The sequence below is a fragment of the Equus caballus genome, chromosome 15 (assembly GCF_041296265.1).
Source record: "Equus caballus isolate H_3958 breed thoroughbred chromosome 15, TB-T2T, whole genome shotgun sequence".
Classification (NCBI taxonomy): domain Eukaryota; kingdom Metazoa; phylum Chordata; class Mammalia; order Perissodactyla; family Equidae; genus Equus; species Equus caballus.
Window position 1 is genome coordinate 52,687,298 of NC_091698.1, and position 17,583 is coordinate 52,704,880.

Genomic DNA, 17,583 nt, shown 5'->3' on the forward strand with positions numbered 1-17,583 from the left:
TGTCTCTCTGAATTCCAGACCACTGTAGCTTTAAATTTTTTACTTATGAAAAAAAAAAAAATGATCTTGCTTGCTTCAGGACCCTAAATCAACCCTAGCTCTCTCAAGTTGACTTGTCTATGGAAAATGGATATTGAGCATTCTAAGTGGACTTGAAATCTCTTTTTGTAGGGATGTGATATATGATCTGCCTCTCTTTGGTTTCGATAGGAAGCAATTGTAAATTTCAAATAATGCGCAGAAGTACACCTTGTGGGAAAGAAGGTGGGTTTTTGCCAGTGTATTTGGTTTTCTGGGCATCTCTAATTCAGGTTTATTGGTGATTGCAATTACTTCCAAGTACAAGTGCATGGAAAGTGTTAAGGTCTGTAAAAGGATTACTGGACAGTAGGCAAGAAATTGAGAAAAGCCATAGCTCCCGGGAATGAGCAGCGAGAAGATCTAATAGTGAGCGCTCCTGAGCACTGCGGTCAGGGTACAAGGCGAGGAGGGTGGGCAGAGAAGTGGGAGAAAGAGCGGTGGGGGAGGGAGGGTTGGAGGAAGCTAGAGTATGCACATGTATTAAAAAAGCAAAGCCCATACAGCTTCGCTCATGCCAGGTTAAGAAGTGCCTTTTCCAGAAACTCAATAAAGAACTGGTATGTATTCAGGAGCTGTTTCAACCTGTCCACACCCTACTCCGACTTCCCCCCCAAACAGGCAAGCAAGCAGGCAAATGCCATTGCCAAGCCTCCGGTCTCTGGCTTCCAGCTTCCTCACATCCCAGCCCCAGCACAGCCCCAGAGGACGTCACACGGAGCTGTCTCCGAGAGTGGGCACTGCACCGGCGTGGGGCAAAGTTTTGGTCTGATTCACTCCGAATCCGGTTGCCCCTCGCGAGCGGGGTTTGGCCGAAGGGGCTCCCCGGCAGCGCAAGGCGGAGCTGAGCAGCCGCCTGCAAGCTGAGTAAGGAGCCAGCCTCCGCCGCCGCCTCCTCCTGCCGGCGCGGAGTCGGCAGCACAGCCAGTCCCTATCGCTGTCACGCCGCCAGCAGCGCGGCCCCTCCGCCCCCCTCCCGCGCGGCCCCAGCCCTCACACTGTTATTTGCGTGACTGACCCGAACAGGGCGGGAGGGAGGACCCGGCCGCCGGAGGGAGGGGAGGGCGTTGGCCCGCCCACTCCCTCCCCTCTGGCTCGCTGCGGTATCTTCTCCTCCTCATTGGCCACAGGCTTGCGTCCATCACCCCCACGCGGCCCTCGGATTGGCGGAAGGCGCACTTCTGGAGCGAGGAGGGCAGAGTGACTCCGCCGGTCTCCGGCGCCTCATCTTTCCCTCCACCCCCCACTTCAACGTCCACCCACCTCTCCCCACCCCCCACTCCACTTCCCCCGCCCGCTTCGCGGCAGTGTCCTTAGAAGACTCATTGGGCCAGGGGCGAAGCCAGCCGCCTATCGAGCCGCGCCGTCATTGGCCGACGCCCACGCCCGTCGAGGCGGCGGGCTTCGCCATTGGGTGACACCGCGCCGCTCCCCGCCCCCCCCAACGCCTCGCCCTCTCAGTCGCCTCCTTCCCTGCCGGCTCTTCCACGGCCCCCTTTCCCCGCCCTTCCCCGCCGCATCTCCCCTGTCCAGCTGGGCGGGGACTGCTGTACGACTCTGTAAAGTCTGTGAGTCACTGCACAACCCATCAATCCAATTAAATGTCTTGAGCGAGCAGAGCAGGCGGTGCTGCCGCCGCGCTGCTCGCCCCGCCGCGGCCGCCCCTGCTCGCAGCGCCCCTCTGATCCATGGCTGTCTGTCTGTACTTGTTACGGTGTAACCTCCTCCTCCTCCTCAGGAGCCGCTGCAACTTCCCCTCAGCCAGCCTCCTCCTCCGCTCGGGGACTGCAAAGGCATGGGATAGACCGAGAGCCACTTCTCTCTGTCTCCCTTCCAGCCCTCGCTCAATTTCCCCCCTTTAAAATTAAAGTCTGTTCCTCGCTCCTCGGCGTTTTAGAGATTTGTCAGTCTATTATTTCCCCTGATTTTATTTTCCCTCCCTGGGGCAGGAGGTCGCAGGGGCCGGTGGGTTTATTTTAGAGAGGGGGCTCTCCACTCCCCTCCTTTTTCGGCGGTGACTTGATTTCCCCGCTCCTCTCCGCTCCCACCCCTCGAACTCACCGTCCTGCGCTCGAGTGACGCACCGACACCCCCCGCCCACAGTCCAGACGTCCCCTCCCTCGCTGCCACCCCGACCCGTCTCGGAGCTGGACCCGGTGCCGACTTCTTCGCAGAAAGGTGAGTACCGTGATGGGTTTTGGTGGGTTTCTGGGAAAATGGTGTAGCTGGTCCACTTTGGGGAGGGCAGGGATCACGTTGTGGGCTGGAGGTTCCTGGTCCGGCGTGGATTTGAGGTGGCGACTGCCTCCCTCCCTCTCTCGCTCCCTCTTCCCCCGCCCCTCGACTCCTTATTCACCAGCCTTGCTGTATTTCTAGGTACTGCCAGACTTCCACCATCGGGGCATTATAACGCGTATAAAATGAGCGGTAATGGCATGCTTTCTGTCTGTAGGATGCTTAGTGAGCGGTAATAGTCAGCGATGTGATCTGATGGACTGTGACCTGCAGAAAGTGTAAAAAGGCTGATGGGTACATTTTCCTCCAAATCCAAGTTAAACTTTTATTCAACAAAGGCAAAGCCAAAGGTATTTCTAATTTGAATGTGTGGTGATAGAGCAAGGGAAGGCAGGTTGCCTCGTGGCATGGCTTGCTATTTCTATTTTAAAATAGTTTTATAGGATTCCTTTTGAAAAAAATACGAATTCCGTAGAGAAGTAAAGCTTATGAAGTCTTTGAACCTGTTGGAAGGAAGCAAGGTAAGATGGAAATGCAGCTTGACACTTCATCTTTAGCTCCCCTCTATTCTGGCGAGAAATTACAACACAGAATTTTTTTATTTCCCAGTCACTGGGCACAGTGGGGTGTGTTAAGGATAAATATGCATTTTCTTCTTCTTCTGATATCCCTCTTTTGTATACTTGATTGCTCTTAATGTCATGCTACAGAATTTTATAAAATTTTAATTTAGTGTCTTCGTTGTTGGTAGCTCAAAAGTACGCATACTTGCCCATGTATGCTTTATAAGAATCCTGCCTTATGCATCTTTAATATTTATTTTGAGATAAAAGTAAAAATTGTAAGAAATAATGACTCTGAATCGGCTTCTGAGGTCACTTTTGAGAATTCAGCCTATTTAAAATGGTCTTACTCTTTGAATCAAGTTCTGGTCTAGTTGTCCACAAGATTCAAATTAGGCCAAGCCAAACATGTTTTGAAATATTAAAGTACAGGAAAGGCCTCTTAGTAGCTGATTCTCTTCTTCTCTTTCAGACTAACCAGAATAAGTTGTTACTAAATTTAATTTTAAAGAATAGAGTGTTCCTTTACTGAAATCTGCCAAGTTTCGACAGAAAGATTTCCTTTTAAAGAGCAGAAATGTGTTTATGATCAGCCCAGAGTAGTAAAGTTGACTCAAATGTACGTGCTGTTGTAGAGAAATGCCTGCCATAAGCCCCCAAACCTTGCAAAGTGTTTCAGGAAGACTTATACAAACCCTTTTTGAATTGTCTAATAAATTTCATCATGTGGCCTTTTTTGTGAGTGGAAGACTGAATCACTGAGAGGCCTCCTAGCACAGGGGAGCCATACTGCCTGCATTTGAATCTTGCCGCCAGCCTTCCATGGCTAGCTGACCTGGCCTCTGCTGGTTTTCTCCTGTAAATGGGAAGGATGGCTTTTCCTCAAAGGGTAGCTGTAAGAATAAATGAGAATGCAAGTCACAGAGCACTTGGTGTTAGCTGCTCCATCATCATCACCATCCTCAGAGAGGACGTCTAGTGTAGTGAGTACGAGTGGGGCCTCTAGAACCAGATCCTGTCGGTTCAAGTCCCAGCATTGCTTCTTGCTGTCTTTGTGACCCTGGGCAAGTTAACCTCAGATTCCTCATCTGTAAAAGGAGAATCACAGAAGCACTTACTTCATAGGGTTGTTGTGAGGGTGGAATGAGTTAATATATGCAAAGATCTTGCCTAATGTTTGGTACATCTTTTCAAGTTTAATTCTCTCTCATACTCCTTGTATGTCTTGGAACATGGGTGACTATTTTTTAGAAGTAAATTTTATGTAAAGATAAAGAATTATTGCTGTCAAAAGAAGCAGAATTCTTATCAATGTTCGTGATGTTTGATTTATACTTTTAAACGAGAATTTATATGAGTCTTTCTGAAATTTAGTTGTTGGATGAGTTGAGTTGGTCGCTCTTTCGTTTAAACTTGCATGATAGAATATACATACCTGTATTATAATGATCCCCGTCACACCTTTGCTGTTATCTGTGATTTTCTCCTCTACTAAACGGAAAGCTCTTTGATGGTAAGAGTAGTGTTTCATTCATAATTTAATCTCCTGTGCCGAGCAGAGGGCCTGGTACATAAAGAAGCTTAATTAATGTTGTGGAATGAATTAAATAATGTTATTCTTAAGTTTATGAGTAGTTGAATGACACTGTAAGTGATATTGTGGAGAATAATATTATTTGTATTGTTGAGTTGAACTTTTACGTTCTCAACTATTATTTTTTGTAAATAGAGAGTAAATGAGGGGAATTACAGTATAACTTATGTTTCATGAAGAAAATAGTTTTCATTTTGAAGATTAAACTTAAAATAGTCTGAAAAGTACAGATCAGATATCTTTCTTTGGTACCTGAAATGTCCATTTTTTATTGTAAGACTTTCTCACTCCCAAACTATCTGTCACTAAGTTGGATGTTGTTATAGGTAATATGAATAATACAGATTAGATTTTGAATGTCCCAAATGATGATGAGATGTTATTAACAGCTTCAGAATTAAAAATAATAAAGAGAATTTGTCAAACTAACACTGTGAAAATAAAAGCTTTATTTCTCTCTTTTTTTTTTTTTTTTTTTGAGGAAGATTAGCCCTGAGCTAACATCTGTGCCCATCTTCCTCTACTTTATATGTGGGACGCCTACCACAGCATTGCTTGCCAAGCAGTGCCACGTCCACCTTGGGGATCTGAACCGGCGAACCCCAGGCTGCCAAAGCAGAACATGCGAACTTAACCGCTGCGCCACTGGGCCAGCCCACTTTGTTTCTCTTTTCATTCAAGAGTGAAACTCTTTCTCTTGGGCAGTCTTAATAAATAATTAGCTTTTGAAATGGCTGTAGTAAATTGTGTAATAGGAATCATAAAGGAGTATGTGTAATTAGTAAATAAAACAAACTTTAAACTTCACTGCATACTTAATAGACATTACACAATTGAGGAATATATATATATATATATATATATATATATATATATATATATATTTATTTATTTATTTATTTTTTTTGCTGAGGAAGATTCACCCTGAGCTAACATCTGTTGCCAGTTTTCCTCTTTTTACTTGAGGAAGATTTCCCCTGAGCTAACATACATGCCAGTCTTCCTCTATTTTGTATGTGGGTCCCCGCCACAGCATGCTGCGTACTAGTGGTATAGGTCCATGCTCAGGAACTGAACCTGGACTGCCCAAGTGGAGTGCACAGAATTAAACCACTAGACCATGGGGCTGGCCCCAAGGAATATATTTTTTTAAATAAGCAAAATTGATGGGGCCCAGCACCTGCTTCATTTGTAGAATTGGTCCGTTTTACTTGTCAATAAAATCCAGTTTAATTACTATGACCTCTGAAATTATGAAATGCAAGAAATATCTTTCATGAAAGAGATATTCTCAGTAATGAAATCTGAATATTAATCTGGTCAGAAGTGTTACAGTGTTTATAACATTGTTAAAACTTTTCAAATATGTGAACTATCTACTACAATGTGGATAATTTTGTATACATAATCCTTTGTTCAACCTAATCATCAGTTACCCAATTCAGTTGAATATATTCATTTTTATTGGCTAAAACAATTAATTGAGAAAACTTGCCCTTTTCTGTTCCTATACTTTTTTTAAAAATGTTTTTTGAGGGAGATTAGCCCTGAGCTAACATGTGCTGCCAGTTTGCCTCTTTTTTTTTTTTTTTTTCCCACTGAGGAAGACTGGCCCTGAGCTAACTTCCATGCCCATCTTCCTCTACTTTATATGTGGGGTGCTGCCACACCATGGCATGTCAAGCAGCACGTAAGTCCACACCCGGGGTCCGAACTGGCAGACCCTGGGCTACTAAAGTGGAACGTGTGAACTTAACCACTGTGCCACTGGCCCAGCCCCTGTTCCTATACTTTTAAAGCAGCCAATCTAAAATGAAATTTTAAAAAATTAACTTATAGGCACTTAGAAACTATGCTTGGTGTCTGGTTTGTAAGATGGAAGGTCACTTACTTTTCACTTGACACATTTCAGCGTGACATTGTTTCTGTCGCTCACAGCTCAGTTTTTCATTTAACATTTTTGTGAAGACATTCAAGTGTTTATTAATATTTTACAGATGTATATGATATCTCCAACTTTTAAAAAAAGCAATGTTTCTGATGAAGAATTGTTTGGAAAGAAGAGGAAAGAGGCTAGAAATAATCTTTAGGGCTTGTGATTTCTATCCTTGTCTTCTAACATTAAGAAAATGGATTACTATCTATACTCTGCCAGTGATCAAAAGGAGAGGAAAATAATGTATGCGTTGTCTATTGACATAAACTTAGAATTAAGATCCATGGGGTTCTAGACTGAGTGATGCTGCAGTTTGGCACGTGACTTAAACGTTACACTTAACCTCCAGGACTCCCCGTGGTCTTATCCTTTCAGTGGGAAGAGAGAGGCAGTTACCCTGCCCTCACTCACAGAGGACCTTGTAGGGGTATGCTGTAAGTGCTTTTTAAAAGCATTGGAGAAGGACAAAATGCAAGCGAATACAAGGTAGACATTCACATTTAGAAATGGATATTTGTTTATCATTATTTTAAGATTGTGACTTTTTAGATCTTTTGTCTGAAGGGCATTTTTGCTTTTAACTTTATATTTGAAGAGACCTCTAATTGATATGTTCACAAAAATGTGTAAAGTATCTTTAAAAGAGTCAAGGAACTTTGGTTGAATTGAATGGGGTTTTAAATGTTAACACTGAGTTTTGGTACATCCTGGGTTATAGCAGATGTTGATGTTGTAAGAACAAACTATGTATCTAGGAGATAATGCATTTTACTAAGTTAAAGCTTGTAAAACTTGCACTTGTGTTGCAGGAAAACATGTCCAGATATATCGGATTCCGTTAGAAGTATATGCAAAGAGAAAAATTAATCATATTATTTACTTTTAAATTTCAAAAGGATTACTTGGCTATAGGACCCTTCCTTATGCTCATTTGTTTTGTACCTTGAATGCAGTGAGATGTGCACATGTCAGAATATAGCAGCTTGGAGAATTTAATTTCTTCCATCTAATCTTTTATTTAGGAAGGCAAGTGAAGATGCATGTTGAAAGACTTTATTTTAAGAAACTATTTTTTTCCTCTTGTCCCTAAAAGTGAGTTAGGAGTCTTTAAAAGTTGAAAGCTGAGAGTTAGCACATTGTATAAGTTTCTTTGAATTCAGCTTCACCTCTTTGGTTATTATCACAACAGTTGTCACAACTTCACTGTTACTCGCTTAAGTGGAGATGAAATCTCGTGTACGCAGAGTAAGACCTATTAAAACAAGTGGGACATACAAAGAAATATTATTTATTTCAACTAACATTAAGGATCACAAACAGCGATCCTCAAACGTGAGGTTGCTAAGCAGAAAGCAACTTTTAAAAATATATTGTCCTTTTGTCCTTATTGTGCGACAGCCAACTGATGGAAACTTGAAACGATCAGCTTTCTTCCCTACTTTCGAATTTAAAGTCTACATTGATGTTTATAATGTCTTGTGTGGTGGTATGTGTAACTCTTTGGTATATTGAATGTTTACTTTTAACATATTAAATAAAATGACCAAAACAGTTCACTTTTAATTTAAACTTTATCTATTTTTCACAATCCTCTTCGCTTTGTTCTGCCATTGTTTTTCAGTTTTCTTAATAGTTCCACGTGTGTGTGTCTTTCTTTTAGTGCAGCATCTTGCCTATTTTGCTCTACTTTTCACATCGATATCCTTTTTCCTTGATCACAGCAGGTTTTTTTCTTTAGCTTTCTTTTGCCTTTGTCCCTGTATAAAGTATGGAGTAGAGGTTTTCATTTATTTCAGTCTGCTTTTATGGGACTGAGGCAAATGCTTACTATATAGAAAATTTGCTTTGCCTTATCTCAGAAGATGAGCTCTCTGATATCTTATCTACACAAAATGTAAGGGGCCATTTTGTAAACCTAAAACCAAGTTTTTGCTTCTGTGAAGTAGTGAAAATGGAAAACTGTGAAGTGTCTATTATTTACTGCTTTTCTGCTCATCTCTTTTATGGGGGGGATGCCCACAAAATTTTTTCTGTCCACATCACCTTGAAACATCTCAAACATACAAGCTTTGTTTTGCTTAGCGCCCGGTGCCTTGGCGAGTTCTGGAGGCTGTTTCAGCAAAGATCATAGCCACCTGACCATGTGGGGAGTGGCTGGCTTGAGAGCATCACATTAGACATGAAGAGCAGCTCCTTTGTTTTGTTTTTAATGCCTTAAAACCCAACCAAACATCAGACCATGTCCACGATGAGGTTTTCCAGGGTTCACCCTTGTTGAATGATTAATGATTCCTGGTGAAGTAACCATCAGTTTTATTGTCTTCCATGGCTTCAACTCAAATGAAATGTATCCCTTTGAGTTAACTTTTGTTTTGATTTTAAGCGTTCTTTTCACCCAGAAAATCAAAAGGTATGAAAATGAATATGTATTTTTAGACAAAAAAGATTTACATAAAAATCCATCAAGTACAAAGTTTTCCTAAGGACTAAAATCCATTGATTTGGAGAGAGTGTTTTAATAGCTTCTCAAAATACCTAACATTGTTTAGACATCAGTAGTAGAAAACCTTTCAATTTGATTAAACAAAATGAATCCTCCTTTTGGTTTAGAAAACAAACAGTCCATTGTGACTTTTTATTTAAACAATTCAAATATAAATTAGATGAACAGCATTTTGGAGTTGGTTAAATAAGAGATTTTTCAGAACTTTTACTTTAGAAAATCTACGCCTCATGGAAGGAGCATGATCTTTTTTTTTTGCACACCTGCATTCCATTCCTGGCTTCCATTCATTCATTCATTCATTTAATTCTTTCAACAGATACTTACTGAGCACTTACTGTGTGCCAGTTACTCTTACTAGGCTCATATATTACAGCAGTGAAGGAAAGAGACAGACATTCCTGTCCTTGTGGAAGTTACGTTCCAAACTATTTTGGTGTATAGAGTTTGTTATCTACTGTTTGGAGTAGTCATAACTAAACATTGTGTAATCATGTTATAAAAAAAGGTAAGATTTCTTCATATGGATTTTATGTCCTTTGACTTGGTGTAAAAGGAATCCTAAATCTTTAAACAAACCCCATTTGAATGGATACTTTCTGCTTGAGTTTGAGTTGAAATATTAAAAACCTATAATGTTGCTGGATGTTTCCACCAGAACTTATGAAATTGTCATCATTTTATGAACCCCGGGAAGCCTTACAGTGGACATGGTCTGAAATTTCTAGGCTTTCTTTGTATGTCTTAAGTTGTTTTCTCTCTTTGCTTTCCTTGTGATAGAGCATGAAAAAAATGTGTAATACTGAAAATTGCACAATGGAAACATAGTCATCTCAGCTATATTGCACAATTAACAAGAACATCTTAAGTTTGCTTTGTCTAGTGTACATAAAGAACTAATTTTTTGTTTCTACGATTGTAAAGACTATGTAAGTTCCTAAACAAACAAAAACCCTTACTGTACATTTCCACCTCAAATATTAAAGTAGGTCTACTAAGTGTTTTTGCAGTAAAATAGCATTAATATGATATAATACAATATAAAGATTTTCATTAATTATTTTATGTTTATTTGTAAATATTTAATACATGTCCCACGTGCTTAGGGGATTCAGAGACTAATAAGACATGGCACCTGTCCATAGAGTCGAGTTGAGGAGACAGAAGATCTCCACACGACAATTAAATCTCCTGTATTAGGCAATGTGGCATTTAGCTTGATGGGAAGTCTGGTGTAGGCCGTACAGTAAACTTAGTCCTAGGTCAAATGGACTTGCCTTCTGGAGGCCCTGGGTGCGCAATCTTTCCTCTTAAGTTTAGGCAAAGATGGTTAGCAGGCCTTCTTTGTGCCTTAGGCACCTAAGGACAGCTACTGCAACCGCTCAGGGCGAGAGGGAAGGGAAAGGGAATGGAGCACACGTCTTAGCCAATTATTACATTTGCTACCTAGCCCTGTGGGAAGCAGAAACTCTCAGCCTGAGAATAGAAGGCATGGGCACACCGTGGATATGGTTTAGGTTCTTGAAGACAAAAATTATTCCATAGCTTTGGGAGGCCTGGAACATCGATGAGGGCCCTGTGGACAAGGGGAGTTCACCGAAAAATGGAAGAAACACTGAAAGGGGAGGAAAGAAGTAGAGTTGGACACTTTTGACCGTTACTGAAGACACCCTCTTCCTCAGTTTTGCCTGGAGCGGCCCTGCCTGTGAGATGGGCGTGCTCTGGGCCTAATCTGCCAAATTGGGAAGTCTGTATATGTTGCTATAATATGTAGGTATAATCTTTCTAAATTGTTTTGTTTTGGAATTAGCCAAAATTCCTGATGTGTGTGTGTGTAAGTTCTCAGACGTAATGCTGTGCGACTGTGGCTTTTGTTTTCATTTTCCTGGATGTTCGAAAATATTAAGAATCTCTTTCTTTTTAGAGTGCATTTGTTTGTTTATTTGGACTTAAATCTAAGATAGACTAACACAAAGTATGCTTGTCTCTTAGATTTAAATTAGGGCAAATAAATCTGCAGCCTCAATGTTTATTTTATCTGTTGATGAAAGTATTTGGACATTTGTGTGGCGGCTTCTTTGTTTTCTTAAATGACAGTTTCTATGAAGAGTTTCTTTTGCTGAAAACTGTGTCTGTGGTAGAATCATCTCACATCTATTTGATTCAGAAGGCCACCTAGGATAGTTATGTTCATTATCTTGATTGCTGTGATGGTTTCAAGGGTATATACATATGTCAAAACTTACCAAATTATACATTTTAAACATATGCATTTATTATATATTTGTAAAGTTTTTTTTTTTTAAAAAAGCCATGTAGGTTGTAAGGTGTATTTTCAAAATAAAATCTCTGTTATAAGAATTATATTTTTAAGGTTTGTCATGTATTTTTTATTTCTCTATTTTATTTTATCTACCATTTATTCACCTCTAACCCGTACCCCAGACACACATGTTTTTAGAAAGACTAATAGAACAGAGGAGGCCCATACGCCAGCTGAAATTTAGATATAGGACCTTAGAGAGCTTTTTTCCATATGTAAGGCTCACTGGAGTATCTTTAAGTAATTTGCACAAATTTGAATTTAGAGAATTGGAGTTGTGTATTTTTCAAGGAATCGTCCTTTCCTTATGGTTTAACAGATTATGACTCATCTTTGGCGTGGAGTAAAGAGCATGATTTAGTAAGACTTTTTTTTTTTTTTTTTAATGAGGTTAAATGGCTTAATGCTCCTCCTTAAATATTGTTGGGGTTTTTTTTTGCATTTTTGTAAATTAAATTTTGGCATGTTGGGCCATCGACTCCATGAACAGATCTGTGTAGGGAGGAACTAAGTCTGTTGCATTCTTCTTGCTCCTGTGTCTTGAGCACAGCACACAGGGCTTAATAGATGTTTGTTTAAGCGATGGTTTAATATTAATTGAGTATTCCTTGTGTCACCCAGTGTATGTTTCGGGGAAATTTCTTTATTGTTGGAATTAATGCTTACGTCAAGTTTAAAACACTAGCAATTTTACATGAATTAAAAAAATGTCTAGAAAAATGTTCAGAGTTGTCTTTATGGAATTGAGACTGTCAGAGTCTTAATGAGCTGTGACTGTACAGCTCAAGCTCTTTCTGTCATACCAGCAGGACACATTGGAATTACCTGTGCCTAGGCCACCAGTCAGGGTGAGGCCCCGGCCTCAGTGTTTTTAAAAGTCCGCAGGTTATTCTAATGCATAGCCACACTGTACAGTAGTCCCCTCTTACCTGCGGGGCATACGTTCCAAGACCCTAAGGGGATGCCTGAAATGGCAGATAGTACTGAACCCCATACATACCGTGTTTTTTCCCATACATACATACCTATGATAAAGCTTAATTTATAAATTAGGCACAGTAAAAGATTAACAACAATAATTTCTCTTTGGCATATCCGAATTGCCAGCATCACCGGTCTTGTGCTTTGGGGCCATCATTAAGTAAAAAAAGGATCACTTGAACACAAGCACTGTGATACTGTGACAGTCGATCTGATAATCAGAGGGTTACTAAGTGACTAACAGGCAGGTAGCATAGACAGCGTGGACAAGCTGGACAAAGGGATGATTCAGATCCCAGGCGGGACAGAGAGGGAAGCCTTGAGATTCCATCATGCCACTCAGAACAGCGAGCAATTTAAAACTTTTAAGTTTAAAATTTATATTTGCTTATTTCTGGAATTTTCCATTTAATATTTTTGGTACTGCAGTTGACCATGGGTAACTGAAACTGCTCCTCAGTGCTGCCTCCCACACCATATTCCCCCACAGCCAAACTTTAAATTGTAAAATTTTTCAAACATATAGTAAACTTGAAAGAATAATTCAGCAAACACCCATATTCCCTCTGCCTAGATTCAGTAATAACCTTTTGCTGTATTGGCTTTATGACTTTCTCTCTCTTTCTTTATACGTTTTTGGACCACGTGAAAGTAAGTTTCAGACATCATGACTCTTTACCATTAAATACTTCAGTAAGCATCCCCTGAGAATAAGGACACTCCTACATAACCGCAATACCATTATCACACCTAAGAAAATTAGTAACAACTTTGGGATGCTTTTCAAGAGCTCAATTCCATTTATTAAAGGTGTATGCATTCACATTCTGCTAAAAATTAAATGCATATGAAGTGAGAAGTTCTGCAGAATATGAAATTCTGGGAATTTTTGCTAAAGATGTGTTTCTTCTCTGTGTTTGCAGGTAAGGCCACTACTTCAAACATTTTTGTGAGGTAAATGCATTTTCTTATGTATGGTGAGGTAAGATGCTTTCTAGCTCTAACATCTCATGATCATATCATGAGAAAAAATGTTTATCAAAGTTCATGCCACAGTGTGGTTTAGTGGAAAAAGCCCAGTTTCAAGCCAGAACGATGTTGGTTCATATACATCCTCTGCCATTTACTGCAGGTGACCTTGGAGAAGTGAAATTCCTGTATCAGTTAGGATACTTTCAGAAACCACCCTCAGGCTCGCTGGAATCATCAGGAAACTTATTATTTCACAACAAATCCGGAGGTAGGGCAGGCTCCAGGGTCGGTCAGTTCTGTAGCTCAGGTTCTTCGCATCTTTGTGCTGTGCCAGACTCCTTGCTGGCTCCAGCTTGTTTTGGCTCCTTCCCCAAGCTGGTTCACATCCACACATTTTGGTGTCCAGAGGAAGTCAGAAACCTCTCCACAGGCATGGACTGTCTGTCTTTCTGTCTGATTGGGCATTTCTGCCCATGTCTGGACCAGTGACCTGGGGATGGGGTTCTCTTAGGGAGAGGAAGGGAGGAATGGATGTTGGGTTTACCACTAACGGTGCTTATTACTCTTCTCTAAGCCTCTGTTTTCTTTGCTGTAAAATGGGCTCGGTGATAGCTACCTGTGTGATTCTTAACTGATATAAAATAGGTAAGGCAGTAAACACAAAGCTGATGTTTAATAAATGCTAATCCCTATTTTTTCTTCTCTCCTTTCCATCTTACAGGAAATTCTGTCTTCCTTTGACACAGCCACACTCCGTACTAGTAAGCACATGTCAGCACCTCTCCCTTAACTGCTCTTACCTGTCCTCTCACCTCAGTATCTAGGGCATAGAGTTTTACGTGAGCATTGAGGGTGGCCAGATACCCTCCATTAACCTATCTTGGCCCATCCTATTTTTTATTATATATTTGAGCTTCACTTGGTATCATTCCAAAGCCAGGGAAGGGAAACGTCACCAGCGTGTACATATTTATCAAGATCTAGATCAAGTGTGAACAAAAATCTCTTTAAATTTCACTATCCGTAAAATCAACAGAGTTGAAATAGATTTTACCCCTTTTATTAAAAGAAATGCACCATAACTTGTGAAAAACTCAGCAAAATAAAATGCTATGTATGCAATATAGTATCTTATTTGTCCAGGATAGACCAGGTCTTTGATACTTAGGGAAAATCTAGGCTTACCGTGATAGTGTAGCTGCTCTGGTTTCTCTAGAAGTTAGTTTCTAAAAAGAATTGTATCTAATTTGCCAGCAAATCTTTTTTGGATTGTTTGGTCTTGAACCCTCTCTCACCCACCATGAGAAAGGCATCTTCCAAAGCGTGTTTTCCAGTGTTTGTGTTCACGGGGAGGGGGGTCTTTGCTCAGGCATGCCCTTTCCCAAGTATCTAGGGAAGGATTGTCATATTTTTTCCCCTTTGGCATTTCTAAAGCACTCCTGAGACACCTGCAAAGTCCTGCAAAATTGTCGCAGCCCAGTCACGTAGGAAGATCTTCGCCTTTTCCTTTTGAATTTTCTTCCTAAAGGATGGGATCACATTTTTTTTTGAGGAAGATTAGCCCTGAGCTAACATCTGTTGCCAATCTTCCTTTTTTTGCTGAGGAAGACTGGCCCTGAGCTGACATGTGTGCCCATCTTCCTCTATTTTATATGTGGGACGCCTACCACAGCACGGCTTGACAAGAGGTGCCATGTCCACACCCGGAATCCGAACTGGCAAACCCTGGGCCACTGAAGTGGAAGGTGCAATCTTAACCACTGCTGGCCCCTGGGATCACTCTTGAAGGAGAGCTGTCGATCCTTCTTGACCCCTCAAGTAGAATATTTCATTCCTGCCAGCCTCCCTGGCAAGGGAATGGAAGGTCAAAAGTCTGGCGTCTCTGTTGACTGGGAAAATGCTGATCCTTGGCTTGTTCCTTTTCACTTACGGTTTTTTTACTTTATCTTTCATCTTTAGATTTAGTATTGACAAGGTATCTATTGATCTATTAAGCTCTGTGAATACTGAAAATACTCAGATTTTGAGTGGGTGCATCCATAATTCACGGCTTCCGCTGACGTGAATCGTTGCCGTGTGTTGACGTTTCTTATACGTCTCAACTGAGGGTTCTGCGAACGCTCGATTACGCAGCAGCACAGTGCAAGCACAACTCTGAAATCAATTGTAATTTTATCAAAGAAGCCAGAGAAGGGACATTGTGGCTATAGTTTTTGTTAAAAGTGCTAGCTAGAGTCTTGAAAAAAGAAAAAGTTTGAAATTTGTATTGTGTTTCCTTGAAGTGTTATTGGTTATTTTTAAAAAAGGGTGACATGTGATTATAGCTTGTGAAGCTTGGTTTTGTTTGGGCAAATTTTTAATTTTAGTACCTTGCAGGAAAGTTTTGTGGACAAGATTCCCTTTGTTGTGTAACAAACGCTTTTACTGTTTAGCTAAGGTTTGCTACCAGTGGCTGAGAGGCTGAAATGAAAAGTGAAATGGCTGTTGTTTCCCGTCTAATACTAGATTGTGTTTTTATTTCCACTGCCCAATGTTAAAAAAAGAAATGAAAAGAAAGCAAAGATCAAGATCCAAAAGCTCAAAGTAACATTAAATTTCCTAAATAGAATAAGGCTGGCTTTGCGGTAATGTGAAGAGTCGTATGTGGGGAGCATTTGCTCGTAGCTGTACCGTTGGCCATACTGATTGTGGGGTCAGTAGTTGGGTCAGGATGTGTTCCTGTCCTCAGACTCTCAGTCAGGCAGGTAAAAACCAATCAAGGCTAAGCATTTGGCCGTGACTCACCTTCTTTTTTACTTTCCTGTTAAGAAATGTTTCAACTGTGCTTCTTGCCCCTACTTTTTAGTCTCCTTGAGAGAATGGAACAAAGGTCCAGGTGATGGTGGGCTGGAGAGCAGTGCGTCATCTACCTCTTAGGACCCAGGACTCATACTCTAATGCTAGAGTAATTGCCAGAGCTTTGTCTTTGCTGCTTTCTCGGTTCTGTCATTTCTGTGTTCTTCTTGGAGCTTCTCATGGGCGGGGTCTAAAGTTGTATGGAGTGGATTCTAAGGGCAAACTGTCTTTGTCTCAGGTCATTTATTGTTTTCACTTTTCATAAGGAGTTGATTTTGATTGTAAATTGCAGCATAACCAGTGAACAATTGTTGCCCACCTAAGAAAAATATATTTACAGTAGCTTTTAAAAAGGTATTTGGAAAAGAGGTTATTCTTGGAGAATGATTTTTGGGTTTTCTTTTTGTTTTTTTCTTTTGAGGAAGATTAGCCCTGAGCTAACATCTGCTACCAATCTTCCTCTTTTTGCTGAGGAAGACTGGCCCTGAGGTAACATCCATGTCCATCTTACTCTACTTTATATGTGGGATACCTGCCACAGCATGGGGTGCCACGTGGTGCCATGTCTGCACCCGGGATCCGAACCGGTGAACCCCAGGCTGCCAAGAAGCAGAACGTGCGCACTTAACTGCTGCACCACTGGGCTGGCCCCCATATTTTATATGTGGGATGCCTACCACAGCATCGCTTGCCAAGCAGTGCCATGTCCGCACCCAGGATCCGAACCAGCGAACCCCAGGCCGCTGAAGCGGAACGTGCGCACTTAACCACTGCACCACCAGGCCGGCCCCTTGTTATTATTTCTGAAAGACCTAAATACCATGGGGAAATTTTAGGGCCATGGCTCCATTTTGCCGTATTAAGCACTGCACCATTCACTTTGTGCGTCTTTAACTATATGCTGTATGACTGAGTTATGAAGCACTTTGGGGACACTTATTGGTCAACTTGAATTTTCAGAAGTAGTTTTTTTTTTTTTTAATTTGCAGCTGAACAAAAAGAAAGGATAGTTTAAGGGTACTATTAGAATTGTATTATGGTTGAAAAATTTGATTGTCAGAAAAGTAGTAATTAGCCATAAATTTAGTTTTATTGTGGATTTATTTATTAGCAAGTCATGGACTCTGCTAGCGATGCAGTCCGTCTTTCTTAACTTAGTGTGAAAACTTTGTGGTTCAGGGATACTCCTGTCTTCTCAGCAGTATTGCAGAGTTTTACTGCAACTCGTTTCACGTTACCACTAATATAGTGACTACTGAGTGGTAAGTGACCCATGCACTAGACTGACATGGGTCATGAATTTTTGGTTTTGTTTTTTGCAGTACTTATGCATCGTAAGAACAGTATGATGAAAAGTGAAGCATTTTCTATTTGGGCTAATTTAGGGTCACTAATAGAGACATAAAGGCATTGGACTAGACTTTTTTGTTTTGTTTCGCTTTCCCGTGATGACTGGACAGGGAGATGGGCAAAGAATCTATGTTAGGGGGTGATGGAGGAGAGGTACTTTTTGTTCATTTGTGTAACCTGCTAATCATTTCATGTCATCTCTGGTGACTGTTC

At 41.0% G+C, this 17,583-nt stretch overlaps 1 protein-coding gene across 2 annotated transcripts in view; it reads left to right on the forward strand.

Moving 5' to 3' along the window:
• Window positions 1-1,512: 1,512 nt before the first annotated feature.
• The window catches only part of SERTAD2 (SERTA domain containing 2), a 114,721-nt gene continuing 98,650 nt past the window's right edge, over window positions 1,513-17,583 (forward strand). The window contains exon 1 of one of the 2 annotated variants that reach the window (XM_005599938.4): window positions 1,513-2,256. The gene's annotated coding sequence lies outside the window, so the exon portion shown is untranslated. The remainder of the gene's footprint in view (window positions 2,257-17,583) is intronic. The other variant, XM_070235366.1, reaches the window with a different exon arrangement.